Here is a 23,024-nt window from a genome sequence, read left to right as displayed (position 1 = left end):
TATCCATGATAATAGTAGCAGCTGTTATGGTTTTGTAAGGTTTATATCCAAATTCACTATATAGATTATTCATGTAAATAGATTCTTGAAAGAATGTGAAAAAAGAAAAGGCAAGTGATATTTCAGCTTGTAGCGATTTCTGATCTGTTCGAGAACATACAGCTAAGAATCATTTATTTCCCAACTGAACCCTAAAAAGGTATACCCCCCTTGAGATACTACATATTTGCAGATGATGAACTGTTCAACTTTCCTTCCTTCTACTTCCTTAAGTTTGACAGCAAAAGATGTTCTAAAATTCAGAGCTACTTACACATGTGTATATAATTGCAGAAGATATCTCAATCCTACTTGCTTTCCAGCCTTCAGAGTTTCTGTGCTTTCTCCCTTATTTGTAAAATTGAGATTCTCACCTTAACACTTTTAATCTTTAAATCCTTACATTTGTTCTAGTCTAGTCTTGCCTACTTTCTTATTGTAGAGAGGTACCTGGCTGTCTTAATAATTAATGAATATTATAGAACAGACCAGAGAATTAATCTCAGACCTTAACTCACCTGTCCCTCCAAAAGATAGTCATCATCATAGGAGTATTGGCAGTATACATTGGATTGTATTCTGGCCCCCAAAACACCCCTGTTCTAGAAGTTAAAAAATTAGTAAGACAAAGGAGAACTCTCAATATACAAAACAAAGAAAATGTATTATGTAAAACTGTGTGTTTATCTGGAAGGAATGCCTACCAGCAATTCAAAGAAAAACCTCTTGTCAAACTTTGCTTAATGTTTATTCTACTAGCATTGTAACTATTTTTTACATTTGATTATTACGTGGAATTTATTATTTCTAAGGATAAGCAAGATTCATCCAGAGTCTAATTTCGTGATGTAGAAAATCTGACACTTAAACTGATTTAACTTAGCTAAAATTAGAGAATGCCCTTATAAAGAAAGCTTTTCTTTCTGCTGACTCACGCTTAGTTTTCTATTGAAATTTTATATTTTATTTATCCATGGTGTTGTTTTTCAAATCCCCTTGAAGAACTGAGCTAAATTCAAGTCTCACTGGAATTTTTGAAATTCTTCCCAAACGATTAACCTCCTAGTACAGAGGTTCTGTTATTTTTATTGCCTCTCTCTCTGTAATTCTTGGCTATTTCTCTTTTTTTTTTCTTTTGCAACTCCACAACAAAGGAGTATATATTTAGTGCAAAGATTTATGCAGGCTGTTTGCAAGAAGCTACTCATCTTTTTTTTAAATGGAGAAATTGTATTTAACTGCAAAAGAACAGTTATTCCTCACTAGAATGGCTTGAAATTACTTTGGAAAGCTACTTAAATAAGACATTTGCTATGCTTTCAATTGACTCAACTTTTGCATATTATTAGACTCAAGATAAATTAGTCCAGCATGTTGGCTTCTTAATGATTTTGAAGAAAACTGCTGACAATATCTGAAAACTTTTCTTGCATAAACTTTGACTAAATGCCAATTAAACTGAATATTGCTGCAGCAGTGCCAAGAACTAGAACAGAAGACTAGCAGAGAAAATCAACACAAATTGTTAGTATTAGAACTGGTTTTTCTACTGCAGTTTAAAGACCTTAAATGAGAAAGAACAATTCGTGAAGATTATCTGTTTATTTCTTAAGCAGCGAAGTTATGGGTTTTTTTTCCCCCTTTAAAACAGCTGATATCAGAAAAACAGCAAGAATAATTAATCATCAAAATGTCACTGTTGTAAATGATCTGTGCTGTCTCAGAAAAATTTCTATGACATGTTAGTCAGATATATTAATTATTTTAAAAGAAACTTGCAGGATGTTTTCTGATAGAAATGTTTTGCAATTGAAAAAAAGAAAAAAGAAAAAAAAACCAAAATTTAGGAAACTATTCTTCCATTACAAATCCTTGGTTTCCCAGAAATGTATTTAAATAGTACAATGGAAGCCACAGCACAAAAGTTAAACTTTCTTTTTCCAGTACATTTTTTTTTTATTTGTATAGTGTCACATTTTACACTGGACTAGAGCCCCTAAAATCACGTTCACAATTTTAACACAGTTTGGGAAAGACATCGTGTTGGATACAAATAATCAATACTTTCCTGTGAGAAAACATGCAAGGTTTTAGAAACGACGTGTGCGCTCACATTGCTACCGAACCAGTAGTAAAGTTAAGTTGATTTCACTCCTGATATCACCTCTTCCAACTACTTTAAGTAATGCTGCTTCGATAGTTCTGTAAACTAATAATAATCTCAGTTATGTGATGAGAACAACTCCAGTGGTGGAAAAATAAAAACAACCTACCTAATCACATTTAAAGGTTCTGACCTTCAAGGCAATTGCTGTTGCCTTTACTCATTACAGTAAAAATAGCAAGGAAAGGGGAAATTGTTTGACAAAATTATCTAACATTCTCCCTTTCATAATCAGTTTAAATGCATTGCATTTAAATATATGAACGTAACTAATGAATTCTGTAGGTTTCTAACAGGGGTGGGTTTCAAAAAATTTTGGAACCTATTCTGTGGGTGTGGCCTCCTTTGTGGGAGTGGCTTGCCAGCCATGTGACCTGGTGGGAGTGGCTTGCCATCCATGTGTTTTCTTTCTTTCTCTGTCTCTCTGTCTCTGTCTCTGTCTCTCTCTCTTTCCTTCCTTTTGTCTCTCTGTCCCTTTTTTCTTTTTTTCTTTCATCTCTCTCTCACTCTTTTTATTTCTTTTTTCTTTTTTCTTTATTTATTTCTTCATTTCTTTCTCTTTCTCTCTCCCTCTGTGTGAGTCTCTCTGTGTGTGTGTGTGTGTGTGTGTGTGTGTGTGTGTGTCAGTGGTGGGTTTCAAAATATTTTGGGGACCTCTTCTGTAGGTGTGGCCTGCTTTCCGGGTCCACTGGTGGAACCTCTTCTAACCGATTCGGTAGATTTGACGAACCGGTTCTACCCAACTGGTGCAAACTGGTAGGAACCCACCTCTGGTCTCTAATAAAATACCAAGTGACATTTTTTAAGTGACACAACAAAGCAGCTAAAATAAGTGCATTGTGTTTTCCACTCATGCAAAGCAGCCTCCTATTCCAGTTTGATGGTTTAGTAACTTCTTTATTTCCAGTTATCTGCCACTTTCCTCAGGAAATTAAATTTGACAATGTGAAAAGAAATCAGATGCATCCACCTGTTTAAATGTTAGTCATACAAAAAAACCAACTTCCCTGCCTTGTCTTTTGTTCTTTTTGTCTTTTTATTATTATTATTTTTTCTTTTCCCACTGGTGTGGGCATGTATTGTTTAAGATTATTATTTTATTAATATTTTTAAATAATAATTACAGTCAAATGAAAATGGATATATGATGATGGTGATATGTATGAATATTTGAGTTAAAATGCTCGAGTTAACATGAGTTATGTTTGTTGACTGTGGAGGAGATGCACGAAAGTTTATTTGTGACCGACTGACACACTTTCTATAGCATGTAAAGAAAGATGTTGTACTTGTTTTAAATTTAAAAAAATTTTTTTAATAAAAATAAAAAAAACCAAAAAAGAACCACCCAGGTAGCATCATTTCTAAACACTAAGCAGAAGAACATACAAAACTTGTCAAGAGGTTAGAAAGCCTAGGCAGGGAACTAGGCGTCTCTTGGTCTTGCAAATGTAAATTTGTGATAAGATCATGGTATCAGGGCTACTGTAAAACCCCAAATCAGGAAGGAAACAGGAAGCAAATCAGAAGAAGGATGAATCAGCTTACATCACAGCTGCCCAAACATCTTTGGGTTATTCATTTAGCAGCTGTTAAATAAAATGGTATATATTTGTCTTCCGCTAGTATCCAAAGTGGCACATCTGCCAGAGGGATTTTATCTAAGTTTAGAAGCTACTTACAGAAGGACTGATTTCGAAGCTTCATTCTCATTGTTAGTAGATCTGGTGTTCATTCTTTCCTTTTGCAACAGGAGTTACGGTAAGGTAGTTGTTAGTACTGCAGGCCAGTTCCCTGTGTAATCCATGCCTGTAATTCCAGGTAGCCGAAAGTTGTATTCAGTTGCTGAGGTCAGTATGAAGCAGAATCAAGAAGAGCTGAATATCCATGATTTAATTTGACAGATGGCCGTTATTATCGGTGGCTGTTACATTAAATCACATTCATACTTAAGAGGGAAAGCAAGAGCTTAGGAAACAAAGTCCGAATCACATGGTTGTTTTATATCGTTTCTTCAAGCTTTCCTTATGTGGGTGACACTGCAATTGTTCTTTTTCCTCAAAGATTAATTACAAGTATGGCCAACTTGTATAATTCAGAGGAGAGTACTATTCATTTTTTTTTCCCCCGGACAAGAGTTTTGATAAGCCATAAATTAATACTGCTCTTCAGCTAAACTCCCTTACAAGTCATCCAGATCGGTAATAGATGTGCTGAGAGACTTATCAACTAGATCGTAAATCTAGCCCCTGAAAAGAGATAAAAAACTAAAGTGTTCTTAAGAGGAAAAGCGATTAGTGATAGAGAAAGATTTCTAAGAGTAAGATGCAAATGCTGGCTCTTCACGGATTTATAATTTTTCATTTTGAGTTTTCCCCAGCTTTTAAACAATAAAATATTATATATCCCATCAGATAAAATTAGGCATAACAGAGACAAGGCTAGCTCAGGACTTAATTTTTTTTTAAAAAAAAATCTATTTTCAGACTACAGATTTAGATACCAAACCAGGAAACTAAACTAAAACTCCAGGTCTCCAGGTGATTGGTCCAAAGGTACCCAGCTAGTTTTCACACTTAAGTCTAGTCCTACCTTAGGCGTGAAAAACAGCTGGGTGACTTTTGGCCAGTAATACTCTCTTAGCTCAGCAACCCACATCACAAGGTTGTGGTTGAGGGGAAAATAGGAGGAGAAAGAAGCATCAGTTATGTTTGCCGTCTTGAATTATAGCAATAGCAATAGCAGTTAGACTTATATACCGCTTCATAGGGCTTTCAGTCGCTCTCTAAGCGGTTTACAGAGTCAGCATATCGCCCCTATAGTCTGGATCCTCATTTCACCCACCTCAGAAGGATGGAAGGCTGAGTCAACCTTGAGCCGGTGAGATTTGAACCGCTGAGCTGCAGATAACAGTCAGCTGAAGTGGCCTGAAGTACTGCACCCTAACCACTGCGCCACCTCAGCTCTTTATTATAATTATTATAATAAAGATAATATAATATAATTATTATAATTATTTATAACAATATTAAAGGTGAGATACAAATAATTAAATAAATCCTTTCTTATACTGAGACACTGCAAATAAAACAGGCTTATTAAATATAATACTGTGGGGATTTTTGAAGTGATGTTCCTAGTAAATCACTTCAGTTCATCTTCTGGCATACTCCATCACTGAATATTGAAAAAATAATCTTTTATTTCTAAAGATGGAACCACAGATAGGTAAGGTATGAAGATATATTTTTTTAAGGGAGATCAAACAGGTACACAAAGCTTTAATTCATAGTGTTTTTTCTGGAATTGTATAGCCCAGATGTAGTGGCCGGTTCTGAAGGGAGAACAGTACAGCTATACTAATACTCTATGTAGAGTATTAAGCCATGGTTATCCAAATCAGTTCTGTGGAATAAAATTAACACTCCTAGAATTCACTCAGATGAGATTTATAACATAAAATATTGCAAATGAAACATAAAACATCTAAAACAAGTAGTCACCTAAGACTATTAAATAATGATTCTAATTAACGAACATGTTCACTCTCATCAGCTAAAGTCATTGTCTCCTAATCAGCCCTGGCCTATCATCTCCCATTGTCAACCATCTGTTTTCTAACCAGCCTAATTCAACCATTTCTCATTTTAGATGGTAATTTTAATGCAATAGAGTCTCGCAATTATTCTCCAATTGTTTTTTATCCTAGCCATTAACCACCCCTCTTCAGTCAAGCAGAACATAGAGGCTAAATTCGGCCCTGTACTGTCTCAAACTTCCATACATTAAATTGAATGGTCCACTTTGGCTTGGCTAGAAGTAGAGCTTCAGAAAGAAATGAAGTTCTGTACAGAAAGTTCCCAGAGATGATAGATAGATAGATAGATAGATAGATAGATAGATAGATAGATAGATAGATAGATAGATAGATAGATAGATAGATAGATAGATAGATAGATAGATAGATAGATAACTATAGACAGATAGACATACATACATACATACATACAGACAGACAGACAGACAGACAGACAGACAGACAGACAGATACCGTATTTCTGGGAAAACTCTGGGAACTTTTCTATCTATCTATCTATCTATCTATCTATCTATCTATCATCTATCATCTATCATCTATCATCTATCTATCTATCAATCTACAGTTTCTATCTATCTATCTATCTATCTATCTATCTATCTATCTATCTATCTATCTATCTACAGTATCTATCATCTATCTATCTATCTATCTATCTATCTATCTATCTATCTATCTATCTATCTATCTATCATCTATCTATCTACCAATCTACAGTTTCTATCTATCTATCTATCTATCTATCTATCTATCTATCTATCTATCTATCTATCTATCTATCTATCTACAGTATCTATCATCTATCTATCATCTATCTATCTATCTATCTATCTATCTATCTATCTATCTATCTATCTATCTATCTATCTATCTATCTATCTATCTATCTATCTATCTGCATTGCCCATGGAACTCTGACAACCACTCAGAATACATTTCTTACACAGGGACAGGAAACAGAGAGTATAAAAAACCTAGGAACTCTCAGAAAACTCTTTTCCTTTCTCTTCTTTACCCAATATCTTGAAGCATGTGATCACCCTTTTCCCCAGGACCTCAAGCCATGTTGTCCTGTCCACCATTAAAATCATCTTTCCAAGTAGCCTCCATATTTCCAATGTCTTTTCCCCCACTTGGAACTTTATTCCAACAGAAGAATATTTGAACTGGTACAAAATCTAAGATTCAATTTCAATTTAATAAAATTTGTATGCCGCCCACTCCCTTGGGACCCTGGGCAGCTTACAGGCAACATAAAAGAAGCATTTAAAAATTTAAGATAAAAAGATACAATTATTAAAATTACGCACCATCCATTCTGTCTTAAGTGGGGCTGGACATTGATCAACAGCCCCAGGCCTGCCAGAACAGCCAGGTCTTGACGGCTTTACGGAAGGCTGGGAGAGTGGTAAGGGTCCGGATCTCTATGGGTAGATCGTTCCACAGGGCTGGCGCAGCTACAGAGAAGGCCCTCCCCCGGGGCCAGCATTGTCCGGTCGACGGCACCCGGAGGAGGCGCAACCTGTGCGATCTTGTTGGTCGTTGGGAGGTAAGTGGCAGGAGGCGGGTAGCCAGGTCCTAAACCATGTAGGGCTTTAAAAGTAACGACTAGCACCTTGAAGCGCGTCCGGAGACCAATGGGGAGCCAGTGCAGCTCACAGAGGATGGGTGTAACATGGGTGTATCTAGGTACACCCCATATCGCTCGCGCGGCTGCATTCTGGACCAAAGATTATTATTTGGGTTTTTTTTAAAAAAGGGGGGGGTGTTAGGAAACAGAAATGGATTCTTATCTCCGGCCACAGCTCTGTATCTCATTTCAAATCATAGGAATAAGTCAAGACCACTTTTTCCTCTTGATAGCCTTCATTTCCATAACTACATGGTTCAGTCATCAAATCTAAATAAATCACATGTTATCAAGAAACATGTCCATTCACTCTGTCAAACCAACAATCCCTAAAAATACACAAATTGTATAATTTGTTGTTGTTGTTTTTTGCTGTGCTGTTGAGGATGAGTTCTGAATAAAAGGCTCTTCCTCCCTTCTCAGATTTAAGAGTCCCCCCCCTTCTTTTAGGCTAAGAAGTAATGAAAATATTTCCTTGCAGTCAAATTGCCCAGAAAGGTCCCTCTTTCTGATTAAATGTAACAACTTGTTTATTAAATTCAAGACACTCCTATCCAGATAAAGAAATCTGTTTATTTTATATTTTATTTTGTTTGTCATATGACAACTTGGAGAACAAGTAATTTTTACAACAGGAGGATCTGCAAGATAACTTTATGGCACTTGAATTAATTGAAAAACGTATAAATAAGAGACAACTTTGTCCTATTTTTAAAAATTCTGGCAAGTTCTTCAATTGAATTTTCCTGGATTGTAGATAACCACTTTTCAAAGGAAAAAGGAGGAGGCAATATATAATTTATTTTGAGAATCTAATGGAGAAAGGGAACTCTATTATTAGAGTATGTGGGTTATTTAAGACACTTCTCTGCTTTCATTATACTACTAAAAACTTAGTATGGAGAGAAACATCTTTGTTACCAATTGCTTCCAGAGGAAGCTGAATATTAAAGAGGTGGGATATATTACTAATAAAAGTGTTTACAAGGAATATTTTACACTTGGAACATTGCATCCAGTTTTGGTTGCCACAATATAAAAAAAAATTGAGACTCTAGAAAGAATGTAGAGAAGAGCAACAAAGATGATTAAAGGGCAGGAAACTAAAATATATGAAGAATGGTTGCAGGAACTGGGTATGTCAAGTTTAATGAAAAAAAGAACTAGAAGAAACATGATAGTGCCATTCCAATATCTCAGGGGCTGCCCCAAAGAAGAGGGGGTCAACCCATTATCCAATACACCCGAAGACAGAACAAGAAGCAATGGAATGGATGGAAACTAATCAAGGAGAGAAGCAGTCTAGAACTAAGGAGAAATTTCCCAACAGTGAATTAATCAGTAGAACGACTTGCCTTCAGAAGTTGTGGGTGCTTCATCACTGGAGGCTTTTTAAGAAGACATTGGACAGCCATTTGTCTGAAATGGTATAAAGTCTTCTGCCTAAACAGGAGATTGGACTAGAAGACCTCCAAGGTCCCTTCCAACTTCCAACTTTTGTTATTCTGAGCCCAATTCAATCCATATACATTAATGATGTCTTGTCTAGAGATCTGAACTAAGAGCCCATTTTGCAATAATCAATCTATCTATCATCTATCTATCTATCTATCTATCTATCTATCTATCTATCTATCTATCTATCTATCTATCTATCTATCTATCTATCTATCTATATGCAAAAACACTCATGCAGGAATCATCAAATCTCCAGAACCGTAGCCCTACAAATTTGAAATTGTCACAGATGTTCCTCTTGGATTCTAGGTGCTTGGTAACAAAGGATTTTTTCGAAATGACCACCAGCGCATTAGTATTTCGTATAGTATTATTAACACGCTCTGATGCTAAGGAGTTCGATGTTCTACTTCCCCTCCCAACCTGAAAACTTGAATGTGGGCATAGCCAGCATGTCACTCATCTGGCCTGTTGGCTGGGAGTTTGGAGAGGAGCCTGAGGGAGAGAAGGGGATAAGATAGGTGGGGCTTCTGTGGGGCAAACGTGAGGAAGGGAAGGGGAGAGGAGAGGAAAAGAGGCTTTTGTGGGGCAAGCCTAAGGGAGAGAAAGGGATAGGATGGGGAGGATTCTGTGGGGCAAGCCTGAGGGAGAGAAGGGGAGAGGAGCTGAATATTCAGCTAATATATAATATATAAAAATTAACAAGGGAAAAATCATGCCCAGAAAGATAGTGAAGGAAAAAAACAGAAGGATCAACTGGATCCGGGGAGATTTTGCTACTGTAAACCGGTGAAGCGTGGTAATGTATATTGAGTGTGTTCTGAATGTTACAGCTTACCAATACCATAGAGAAATGCATCTGTTCCGACAAGAGTTTTAAAAATAATGGAATGAATCCAGCCTCTGAGAGATAAAGGGAAGTTATTTTCATCTGTACTATAGCAGCTGTAACCACAATTTTGCTGAGTGGTTCAGTACTCAGTTATAAACCTCTTATCAGTGTATGAATGGATTCTAAAACCATTCCCAAAGAAGAAACAAGCTCTGAAAACATTTACCCACATTTCTCCTCTTGCTAATTTCATCTTGTACGATCTGCTTGGGGTATTCAATTTTCCAAAGTTTAAGAAGTTCACTAATTCCATTCCAGTAAGAGAAATAAGGAAACGAGGTGCAATTCCTGACAAAGTGAATCTTAGCGCACAAAAGCTTATGCCATCATTTTGTGTCTTCCAATCAATCTTGACTCCTGACAACTGCCTGGAATAGTTTCTGCCGTTTTCCTGGTAATATTTTTTTTTAATGTGATTTCCCATTGCCATTATCCTTAGACTGAGATAATATCTCAAAGTCACCTAGCTGGCTTTGTGCCTAAAGTGGAGTAAAGAAAGGTGGGAAATGAAACTCATGATCTTCCAGTATCTATCCTGGTGCCTTAACCAGAACACTAAACTGGCTCTTTATGATACCATACATTGCAAACCATTTGCAATCTCAGCGGCCTTCGATACCATTGACCATGGTATCCTTCTGCGACCGTTAGAGGAGGTGGGAGTGGGAGGCACTGTCTTAAGGTGGTTCTCCTCCTACCTCTCGGACAGGTCGCAGTCGGTGTTGGTTGGAGGACAGAGGTCGACCCCTAGGCCCCTCAAATATGGGGTGCCGCAGGGTTCGGTAATGTCCCCCCTCCTATTCAACATCTACATGAAGCCGCTGGGTGAGATCATACACCGGCACGGGATCAAATATCATCAATATGCGGACGATACTCAATTGTATCTGCCCCCCCCCTGCCAACTCAGCGAAGCAGTGGAAGTGACGTTCCAGTGCCTGGAGGCTGTCAGGGTCTGGATGGGAGCGAACAAGCTTGCACTCAATCCAGACAAGACCGAGTGGCTATTGATGCTCCCTCCCAAGGATAGTCCAGACATTCCACCTCTTAGCCTGGGGGGTTAAATTATACACCCCTCAGAGAGGGCCCGCAATTTGGGTGTCCTCCTGGACCCGCAACTGACGTTAGAGCACCATCTGTCGGCTATGACCAGGGGGGCTTTCGCCCAGGTTTGCCTGGTGCACCAGTTGTGGCCCTACCTGGACCAGGAGGCACTTCGAATAGTCACTCATGCCCTCGTTACCTCAAGACTGGATTACTGTAACGCGCTCTACATGGGGCTGCCCCTGAAGAGTGTTCGAAGACTACAGTTGGTGCAGAATGCAGCCGTGCGAGCGATATGGGGTGTATCTAGATACACCCATGTTACACCTATACTCCATGAGCTGCACTGGCTCCCCATTGGTCTCCGGACGCGCTTCAAGGTGCTAGTCGTTACTTTTAAAGCCCTACATGATTTAGGACCTGGCTACCTGAGAGACTGCCTCCTGCCACTTACCTCCCAACGACCAACAAGATTGCACAGGTTGGGCCTCCTCCGGGTGCCGTCAACCGGACAATGCCGGCTGGCAGCCCCCCTGGGGGAGGGCCTTCTCTGTTGCTGCGCCGGCCCTGTGGAACGATCTACCTGTAGAGATCCGGACCCTTACTACTCTTCTGGCCTTCCGTAAAGCCGTCAAGACCTGGCTGTTCCGGCAGGCCTGGGGCTGTTGATTGATATCCAGCCCCGCTTATATGGAATGAATGATATGGAATTTTAATTGTATTTTTTATTCTTAAATTTTAAATGTTTCTTTTGTCTTGCTGTGAGCCGCCCAGAGTCCCAATGGGAGTGGGCGGCATACAAATTTTATTAAACTCGAAACTCGATTTGAAGGAGGCACTTTGAAAGCCCACTGGCACAATCAAAGCATTCCTCTTCAAAACATTAAAGCACCTGTATACTGAAGAGTAACTGAAATGTAATCATATATGCTATGATCAGACCTCCTATGCTTATCTTCTCCCATCATTTCCACTGGGTGATCAAAAGCTTTGCTTTCTATGGGCAACGTGTTGGTAACTCTAAGTGATTGTGGGTGCACCTTGGTTCACCCACATAACACCTATCCTCCGCGAGCTGCACTGGCTACCTGTTGATCTCCGTGTGCGCTTCAAGGTGCTTCTTACTACCTACAAAGCCCTTCATGGTAGTGGATCTGCGTACTTGGGAGACCGCCTCCTGCCAATCACCTCCTCTCGACCCATCAGATCTCACAGATTAGGCTTCCTCCGAGTGCCATCTGCCAGCCAGTGCCGGCTGGCAACTAGGCGGAGGAGAGCCTTTTCAGTGGTAGCTCCGACCCTCTGGAACGATCTCCCCGTGGAGATTCGTACCCTCACCACCCTCCAGACCTTCCGCACAGCCCTCAAGTCCTGGCTATCCCGCCAGGCCTGGGGGTAAAGAGCATAATCCGCCCCCACCCGAATGTTGAATGAATGTTGTTTGATTTTAATTATACATTGTGTTGTTGTTTTTTTTGTTATTGTACGTCTTCCCCTCCTATATGAGTTGTTAGCCGCCCTGAGTCCCCTCAGGGAAAAGGGCGGCCTATAAATAAACACAACTGAACTAAGTGCTAAAGATGAACCATGATTTAGAGAAACAACTAACAAGCCCAGTGATTTATTGATACACCAAATCATGCCGGGCTTGACTTGGATCCGGATAATCATGAGTAAAATTATTGTTTGAATCCTGATGCTCACTAAAGCTGACTAAGGAAGGAAGGCCTCCATGCGGGATGCAAAACCCATTTCAGTTATATGGGATTTAAATATCCTCTTGGATTTGAACGCCTCAATCGGAGTGTCAAACACAAGCCAGTTTGAAGTTGACATGTTTCAGCATGGCATAAGTGAGGCTAACCACAGGTTATCCAGATTTTGACATAATAACAGAATGGAATAAAAATAACTGCATTTGCAATTGTATGGAAGGGTGATGAATGTAGATCTTATTTAAACGTGTATCAACTTCATCTAATCTCAACATTCATATACAGATTAACAGAGTTGGAAGGGATTTTATAGATCATCTAGACCAGTGGTCTCCAACCTTGGCAACTTTAAGACCTGTGGACTTCAACTCCCAGAGTTCCTCAGCCAGCAAAGCTGGCTGAGGAACTCTGGGAGTTGAAGTCCACAAGTCTTAAAGTTGCCAAGGTTGGAGACCACTGATCTAGACCAACACCCCCTCCCCCACCCAAGCAGGAGATCCCACATCATTTCTGACAGATGGCAGTCCAGTCTCTTCTTGAAAGCTTCCAGGGATGAAGCTCCCACAACTTCTGAAGAGAACTTCTGTTCCCTTGGTTGATTGTTCTCACTGTTAGAAAATGTCTCCATATTTCTAGGTTGAATCTCTCCTTGATCTGTTTCCATCCATTATTCCTTGTCTGGCCTTCAGGTGCTTTGGAAAATAGCCTTGACCCCCTCTTCTCTGTGGCAGCCCCTCAAATATTGGAAGACTGCTCTCATGTCTCCCCTGGTCCTTCTCTTCACTAGACTAGCCATGCCCAGTTCCTGCAACCACTCCTTATATAGGTTTTAGCCTCCAGTCCCCTCATTATCCTGGTTGCTCTTCTCTGCACTCTCTCTAGAGTCTCAACATCTTTTATATAGTGTGGATGCAGTATTCTACCTACCATAGGCTGGATAAAATAAATATATTGTATTTGTGTACTTAAACTGCAAGGAAGCTCCAAATATCAAATCCTCAAAATGTCCCTCTGTTTATATGTCAATAATTTTAAAAAATGGTGGTGTCACTATTTTTCTTATTTTCTGTGTTATTAATCAAAAATCAACTACTTTAAATGTCTGCATGAGAAAAACAGGATTCTGCCTTGATGTTTAATTATGGGCTCGCCAGAAAAATGCAGCAGAAATCACAGAACAGAAGGCTCGGCATCCCAAAATAGCCATTTTATTGGCATGTTCATCCATAAATATGGTATCAGGCCAGTAGAATTGTGGGGGGAAAAAAATGAAGTGATTTAACTTTTATAGTCTCATGATCTGGGGTAGAAATTAAACGTTGAGTTGTTGGCTATGTTAAATTGCTTACAGGGCCTTAATTCCTTTATTTAAGCATACAAATGATTTTGGCCCTATTTTTTCAAAACTACTTACTGGTACATAGGAAACAGAGTTCATTTTAATTGGCTCTTAAAAGCTAGACTGAGAAGCTTAAGACAAGCATACAGTACATGTAAATTGGCAATGGTATTGTACTCTATAGCAGTGTTTCCCAAAGTGTGGTACGCGTGCATATATAGATTGATCAAAATATAACTGCAGATCAGTGGTGGGTTTCAAAAATTGTTTGAACCTACTCTGTGGGTGTGGCCTCCTTTGTGGGAGTGGCTTGCCACCCATGTGACCGGATGGGAGTGGCTTGCTGCCCATGTGACTGGATATGAAATTATGAATTAGTATTTAGGTCGGTCCAAGTAGCTATTCAGAAACTCTGGCATTGAAGCATGCAAGTCTTAAAGCTGTCAAGTTACAAGATCCTTGCACCCCTAACCCTTTAGAAAAAAAACTAGGGGTCTTCAAACCTGACAGCTTTAAGACTTGTGGACTTCAACTCCCAGAATTCCTCCTCCAGTTACGTTGGCTCAGAAACTCTGGCATTGAAGCATGCAAGTCTTAAAGCTGTCAAGTTACAAGATTCTTGCACCCCTAACCCTTTAGCAGTGGTGGGTTTCAAAAAAATTTGGGACCTCTTCTGTAGGTGTGGCCTGCTTTCTGGGTCCACTGGTGGAACCTCTTCTAACCAGTCCGGTAGATTTGACGAACCAGTTCTACCGAATAGGTGCGAACTGGTAGGAACCCACCTCTGCCCCAGGGGTACGGGAAGAGTTTGGTGGGGGTACGTGTTGTATCCAGTTTTAACAGAAAAAGTCCTGAAATACATCTTTCCAACTTCATATTTATGCAAAGTTGCTTTTTTCTGCATTTGTAGACATTAAGTCGAAAAAAAGGAACAGACTATTGGACGTGGAACCGCATCTCAGATTAAAATTAACAACCAGGGAACCAAATTATGGTGATCTGCCATCTCAACATAAACAATTTCATCCTTCTCATTGAATCAAATAAATGTTCTTTATAATATAACTTTCGTTTATTTTGCATATGTACCAAAAAAAGAAATATATTTTGATTTTTATTAAAGCATATGTTTTTTATGAGGGGTACTCAGCGTTATGAAAATTATAGAAGGGGTACACATATGTCAAAAGCTTGGGAAACACTGCTCTATAGTACCAAAATAATTCAAGGAAATAATATAAGCTTCAGTTACGACTATGAAATCTCAGCTGCACAATTTCCAACAATCACAAGTTGTTAGCAAATGGGAGTTTTCCATCGCTCTTTGCTCTATCTAGTGTTTGTCTGGAGTTTTGCAGATCAAAGAGTCCTACTTCAATGTAACAATATGGGATCGGTCAACCTTTTTGATATTCTCTGTTTTCTCCCCAAAAATATAGAGATTTGAATCTCATTAAAAGATGTAAGATTTTTGCAAAATTATCCAAGTTAAAAACTCGCTCCTGGGGATGTCATTTTTCACACACATTGGTCATAAATGGCTTTCCATCCTATTCCGAAATTAATCTGCATTAAAAAAAAAAAACCTCTGCATTTTGATATTTTTCTCACTCTTTTCTGAACACCTTTTGCAGTTGTTTTTTAAGATGTCAATTGCAACGGAAAATACACTAAATTCAAAAATAAATTTATTATACTTTTCAATGTGCACATTAGTCCAGAAGGCACGGATCGGCTTATATAGAAATTTCCAAAAACCAGATTCCTCAAGCATCCATCTTTGAGTTTCATTCCTCTTCTTTCATTATATTTACCAGTGTGGTATATTAGATTTGAACAACCAAACTGTGCATTCTTCAAATTATACCTCCGCCATGAATTTATATAAAATGGCCATAGGCAATCCGAGAATAAAATAAGAACGAAAAGCTCTGTTCAGCTGCCTTGCAGAGCAATAAAAGGTTTTAAGTTCCAGTTTTTGTGTTTTTTTTTCTAGAAAGGATTGTTCAGAACAGATGGAATGCTCTGAACTCTTTCAAGTTTGTATAAATATCCCTAGAAAGATATAGACTCATCATTTAAAAGAATAACAGCCTCAAACAACTGCATTTATACACAAAGTCGTTTGCACAAGTACTCTCAGTTTAAAGATTGCAGCCTTGCAAAGGAGACCAATTCTGCTTGCTAATTCCTTTGAGCATAATCGCTCCACAATCTTGGACAGCAAGACTCTATCCTTCATTTTGATGGAGGAAGAACAAGTGACATCCAATTTCTTTTTAGGAAAAACAAGGGCAATAAGGTAAATTCATGTTTTAAAAAAAATCAATGGGAAGTAACTCCCCACAACACTGGAAGGACACAGCTTCCATACTGACAAACACACTCCTTATTTATAGCGGGGCCCCTTCGATTAGGAAGCAGCCAATTCCTGTTGCTTTACGACCAGGAGATTTAAGCCAGGATTTCTCAGTCTCAGCAACTATAACATATCATGGCTGGAGATTCTGGAAATTAAACTCAATACCTTAAAATCGCTGAGGTTGAGAAACACTGATAAAAAGGAAAATGGAGGCCGGCACCAAGGATTGGCTGCCCTAAAACAACATTTTTACAATTTTTGCACCTGCAAAATCTGCCCCTATTTGGGAGACAGGCATAAGCAGCCTAAAAGGTAAAGGTAAAGATTCCCTTTGCACAAGTGTGTTAGTCGTTCCCGACTCTAGGGGGCGGTGCTCATCTCCGTTTCAAAGTCGAAGAGCCAGCGCTGTCCAAAGACGTCTCCGTGGTCATGTGGCCAGCATGAATAAATGCCAAAGGTGCACAGAACGCTGTTACATTCCCACCAAAGGTGGTTCCTATTTTTCTACTTGCATTTTTACATCCTTCCGAACTGCTAGAATGGCAGAAGCTGGGACAAGTAATGGGAGCTCACTCCATTACATGGCAATAGGGATTCAAATCGCCAATCTGCTGACTTTTCTGATCAACAAGCTCAGTGTCTTAACCACTGAGCCACCGTGTTCCTTTAAGCAGCCTATGCCCTAATTATTTATATTTATATTATTTATAGTTATATAATATTATTATTAATATTATTAATATTGATATTAATATTAATGTTAGTGGTATTATTGATATTGATATCGATGTTAATATTAATATTAATGATAATATTAATATTAATGATAATAATAATACACCAGACATCACACTGGTTGAGAAAAGTAAGGTTACAATCATAGACATCGCAATACCAGGTGATAGCAGGGTCGCCGAGAAGGAACATGAAAAAATCGCAAGATACCAGGACTTAAAAATCGAAATTCAACGACTATGGCACAAACCAGCAGTGGTAATTCCAGTGGTAATTGGCACACTGGGTGCTATTCCAAAAGCACTGGAATTACATTTAAAACAGTTAAAAATTGACAAAATCACCATCCGTCAAATGCAAAAAGCCGCACTGCTTGGATCTGCACGCATATTACGAAAATACGTTACGACGTCCTAGGCCCCTGGGTGGGGCCCGACTAGTAACCAATGCCAAATCCGGCGAAACAACTGGCCGCTGTGATACAATTGTATAATAATAATAATGTACATTATTTATAATTATATAAATATAATTATAATTATATAAACAGCTTATGCCCTAATTGTTTTCTCACTGCCCGTCGTTTCTTTTTGAACTGAACATTTGGTCAAGCAATTAAAATTCTACCTTAATTGCATTGATAACTGATGGATGGACTCTGCTGCATTTTGGGATGATAAGCTCCTTGTCTGCAAGTTTGTTCAAGCCTCCCCCTCCCCCTCCCACCCTCCCCCTCCCCCTCCCCCTCCCACCCTCGGCCTCCTCCGGGTTCCGTCTACCAGTCAATGCCATCTGGCTACCACCCGGGGGAGGGCCTTCTCTGTTGCAGCTCCGGCCCTTTTCAATGAACTCCCCGCGGAGATTCGGACCCTCACCCCTCTCCAGGCCTTCCGGAAAGACGTCTAAACCTAGCTGTGCCGGCAGGCCTGGGGTTGATGAGTTCCCCTCCCCTCTCGACTTGTATGGCTGTATGACTCTTGTGTATTTTAATTACGTGTATTGTGTTTTTATCCCCTTTCCCCTTTTGAGTTGTTCGCCGCCCTGAGTCCCTCCCGGAGAAGGGCGGCATACAAATAAATTAAATCTTAAATCTTAAATCTCATCTCCTTCAGGACTTTTTTTTAGCTGATCTTTGCCTCTGCAGTTGAGTGGCCTTGCCTTGTTAAAACAGAATTGGGACTCGTGCAAAGTTAAATAGGTTTCTTCCTTGTTTGCTTCCTTAATCAGCAGTGATTCAACTCCTCATTCTACACTTGAGACTTTTCAGTGCTATGTTTGGCTCAGCAGTTAAGCATCTGAATTAGCTGCTTTGCTAAATGGGAACAGGAGGTGCACATTTCAATGGGAGACTCTTTATGGTATGCGTGAATAATCGGCTCTTGAACTCCTTTTGGCGGAGCATCTGTCCTGGTTACCTTTGGAATTTGGCCTGGCACAGGGGAGGGTGGGAAGCCTCAGTTCTGGATTTTTAAATTTGTGGTTCCAAACCCTTTTTTTTTGCGTGAGCGTTTAAGAACTGGACGGCATAGGAGTAAAAAGCCCGGAGACATTGTATATCATAACCATAATTTTATCTCAGAAAGCTTAGGCTTTCTGGCTTGCAGGCCCAATGAACCACACCAGATTAGTGGAAAATAAAGGAGAATTTTGACTTCCAAATAAAAATGTTACCCAAAGGCAAGTTCAAAATGAGCACATCCTGGCTTGGGGCAGCCCTTGAAGAGCATTCGGAGACTTCAGCTTGTCCAGAATGCAGCCGCGCGAGCGATCATGGGTGCACCTCGGTACACCTATCCTCCGCGAGCTGCACTGGCTACCTATTGGTCTCCGGATACGCTTCAAGGTGCTAGTCATCACTTTTAAAGCCCTTCATGGTATTGGACCTGGGTACTTGAGAGACCGTCAGCTGCCAATTACCTCCAACAGACCGATTAGATCCCACAGATTAGGCCTCCTCCGAATTCCATCCACTGGCCAATGCTGACTGGCGACCACCCGGAGGAGGGCCTTCTCTGTGGCTGCTCCGGCCCTCTGGAACGAGCTCCCTGTGGAGATTCGAACCCTCATCACCCTCCAGGCCTTCCGCAAAGCCCTTAAAACCTGGCTCTTCCGATAGGCCTGGGGCTGATGAGTTCTTGTCCCTGCTCAAATGGTATGGCTGTTGATTGTTTTTAAATTGTCCAGGTCTTTTCCTATTTGTATCCCCTCCCTCCCCTGACTTGATTTGTGAGCCGCCCTGAGTCCCTTCTGGGAATAGGACGGCATAGAAATATAATAAATTCAATTCAATTCAATTCCCTTTTTATATGATTTGAATAGCGTGTATTGCAGAGGTGGGTTCCTACGAGTTCGCACCTATTCGGTAGAACCGGTTCATCAAATCTACCGAACCGGTTAGAAGAGATTCCACCGGTGGAACCGGAAAGCAGCAGGCCACACCTACAGAAGAGGTTTCCAAAAAATTTGAAACCCACCACTGGGATATTGCCATGAACCAATCCCGGAAGCACACATTGTTATAAACCAATCATTAAGAGGAACATCATGCTACATTTTCAGGAGTCTTAGTAACAGAGTTTAGCTAAAAGTTACACGGTAGACTAAGACCTTTTACCTTAACAATATTCTTCCTTACTAAAAACTTCCCCAAGCCACTTGGTACCATGATCATTACATGAGTAATTCCCTTTGGAGCACTTTCCATTTTGACAACTTAGGAAAGAAGTGTTGCCTTTTGAGTTTACCTGAATGAAATGAAAAAGAGCCGAGGTGGTGCAGTGGTTAGAGTGGTGTACTGCAGCCACTTCAGCTGACTGCTTTCTGCAGTTCGGCGGTTCAAATCTCACCGGCTCAGGGTTGACTCAGCCTTCCATCCTTCCGAGGTGGGTAAAATGAGGACCCAGATTGTTGTTGGGGGCGATATGCTGACTCTGTAAACTGCTTAGAGAGGGCTGAAAGCCCTATGAAGCGGTATATAAGTCTAACTGCTATTGCTATTGCTATTGCTATCATGGGAGGGTTAATTTGAAAATGAGCAGTAAAAGAGAAGCACATTTCTGTACATAACAGAAAGGAAAGGAAAACATTGAGAAGTGTTGTGGAGCTGAGGAGTGTATGTGTGAGTCAGGGAATTCCAGACCAGAAAGATTGTTTTGTATTCCAGTTAAATTAGAACTGGTTCTTTGTGAAGGATCTGCGAGAATTTTGGAATATTGCAATGAGGCCCAAGGGGAAAAAAAAGCAGGAGAAGAGAAACAATGGTAAAACATCCACTAACTGTTTTGAAACTGCCTTTCAAAATGTGTTTTCAATTGTAGGATTGGAAATATTTGATTGACTGTATGTTTTAATGTTCAAAAAGAATAATCTTTATCAGTATAAGCAGATGTGTATTCTTCAAGCTTAAATGCATTTTGCAAAAAACATTGTAGTAAACTGAATACCACTGTAGAACATCGTTTCTCACCAAAAATGCAATTTAATTGAGAGTAAAGTAAGATTTTACACAGGCAAGAACAAATGTATAGAATAGGGGGTGCCTGGCTCAACTGGAAGATCTGTGAGATGGAAACTTATCAAACAGATCCAACCTAGAAATCAGAAATTTTCCGACAGAACAATTAGAGAAATGAGATGCCTTCAGAAATTGTGGGTATATCATCACTGGAGGTTTTTATAGTATTTGTCCATAATACTATAAGGTCTCATCTCATTCTTCAGCAAGGGTTGGACTAGAAAACCTCCAAGATCCCTCCCAACTCTGTTATTCTTTATAAATCTCTCTACTCTGTCTTATCAAGTGAATGGCGATAAACAATATTTGGAAATGTACATCTGGCAGTCTTCTGACAGCAAAATCTCATCTTATTGGCTAGTGTCTGTCAGCCTCTGCTTTGCTGCTGCTTCGGCTGCCATGAAGCGGGGAGGGAGGGCATGGTATTTGGGAGGGGTTACTAATTGTGCTGGAGGAAGATTCTGGAGCTCAGCTGCTTGTCGGACTACGCATGCGTAGGAGGTTCCCGCCAAGACTAACGGCACCGACATTCCATCTTGGCGATGCCTTTTGAAGTTATCTCACACCTGACACTTGGGAGAATTATGATTGGACTGTGACTGGGATGCCAAGGGGTGGGGAATGGGTTATTCTATATATCAATCGCTTTCGCGCCTAAATAATCAGTCTTCGCTTCGCTATGCCTTTAATCATTTATAATTAGTAAAAGTACACTCCCCCTTTTACTAAGGGGAAGATGACTTTGAAAAAGCTTCCTATCCCACCATAATATGCAAGATTAGGCACGGACTCGCTGGAAGGAGAAGCCAGGTGAGGTGCCCCTCCATGTGAGTGACATTGAGTTGGCCATGACCACCGATATGACCACACCCACCTAGTCATGCCCACCTGGTCACATGACCACCAAGTCACTCCCACCCCAGTCACATGTCTGCCAAGCCATGCCCACAAAATAAGCCACGCCCACAGAACCGAAAGTAAAAAAAAAAATTGGAACCCACCACTGACTCTAACCACTGCACCACTACGGCTCATTGAACTCTGCTTCAGTTGAATATATGCTAGGATTAAAACTGTGGAAATCAACGCAATGCAATCTTTATGTCTATATGGGATTAGATGGCCCTAAGAGCCGAAGTGGTGCAGTGGTTAAATGCAGCACTGCAGGCTACTTCAGCTGACTGCAGTTCTGCAGTTCGGTTGTTCAAATCTCACCGGCTCAAGGTTGACTCAGCCTTCCGTCCTTCCGAGGTGGGTAAAATGAGGACCCAGATTGTTGTTGGGGGCGATATGCTGACTCTGTAAACCGCTTAGAGAGGGCTGAAAGCCCTATGAAGCGGTATATAAGTCTAACTGCTAACTAACTGCTAACTAACCTAAATATAGGTGAGGCTCCTGGGAGGGAATGAACGAAGTCGAAGTGTTTCCTCCTTGGCATTGCTTCGTTTTCCCCAACCTTTCAGCTGGAGGCTAGGTAGATATTTAATCTGATTTGGAAGATGCTACTTCTGGAATTTTTAACACATACTTCTAAATTTAAAGTAATTGTGTCACAGTAGGTTGGGAATACCATCCATAACCTTAGACTGTGAATCCAATTCCATTATTCAGGCAGCAGATGTTCAAAGGCTCCTGCTTGGACAGCAGTTAATTCACTCCTGGCATGCCCAAGTCTCCGGAAGCAGAACTTCTGTGTTCAGGGCAACGATTTTGTGCATCTGCTTTTACTGCACCTAACTTTGGCCTTCGGGCAGGGCCGGTTAGCATGATTAAAACAGTGCTGATTTATTCACAGGAACAACAAACTCTCTTGCTGGTATTTCATTCACTTTTAGGATTAGGATTAGGATTAATTTTATTTGTATGCCGCCCTTTTCCGGGAGGGGACTCAGGGCAGCGAACAACTCAAAGGGGGAAAGGGAACATAAAACACAATACAAGTGATTAAAATAACCAAGAGTCACACAGCCACACAAGTCGAGAGGGGAGGGGAACTCATCAACCCCAGGCCTGCCGGCACAGCCAGGTTTTAACAGCTTTTCGGAAGGCCTGGAGGGAGGTGAGGGTCTGAATCTCTGCGGGGAGTTCGTTCCAAAGGGCCGGAGCTGCCACAGAGAAGGCCCTCCCCCGGGTGGTAGCCAGATGGCATTGGCTGGTGGACGGAACCCGGAGGAGGCCGACCCTGTGCGATCTAACGGGTCTATGGGAGGTAATTGGCAGCAGGTGGTCTCTCAAGTACCCAGGTCCAATACCATGAAGGGCTTTATAAGTGACGACTAGCACTTTGAAGCGTATCCAGAGACCGATCGGTAACCAGTGGAGCTCACGGAGGATAGGTGTAACATGGATGTACCGAGGTGCACCCACAATCGCTCGCGCGGCTGCATTCTGGACGAGTTGGAGTCTCCGAATACTCTTCAAGGGCTGCCCCATGTAGAGCGCACTTTTATGCTGAATCCCACCCCCACCCCCAACTATCAGAATTCCAAGTGTACAGCAACGATCTTTTACTGCAGAATATGAAATTACTCACA

The 23,024-nt window shown here is 40.5% G+C and overlaps 1 protein-coding gene across 1 annotated transcript in view; it reads right to left on the bottom strand.

Moving 5' to 3' along the window:
- CSMD1 (CUB and Sushi multiple domains 1) overlaps nucleotides 1-23,024 on the bottom strand; it is a 1,072,234-nt gene that overhangs the window by 909,475 nt on the left and 139,735 nt on the right. The gene's annotated exons all lie outside the window — the stretch shown is intronic.

This window comes from Thamnophis sirtalis, unplaced genomic scaffold (genome assembly GCF_051295495.1).
Source record: "Thamnophis sirtalis isolate CommonGarterSnake01/CBP01778 unplaced genomic scaffold, rThaSir2_p1.2 scaffold_6, whole genome shotgun sequence".
NCBI classification, from domain to species: Eukaryota; Metazoa; Chordata; class Lepidosauria; order Squamata; family Natricidae; genus Thamnophis; species Thamnophis sirtalis.
This window is presented reverse-complemented; position numbering and strand designations above follow the sequence as displayed.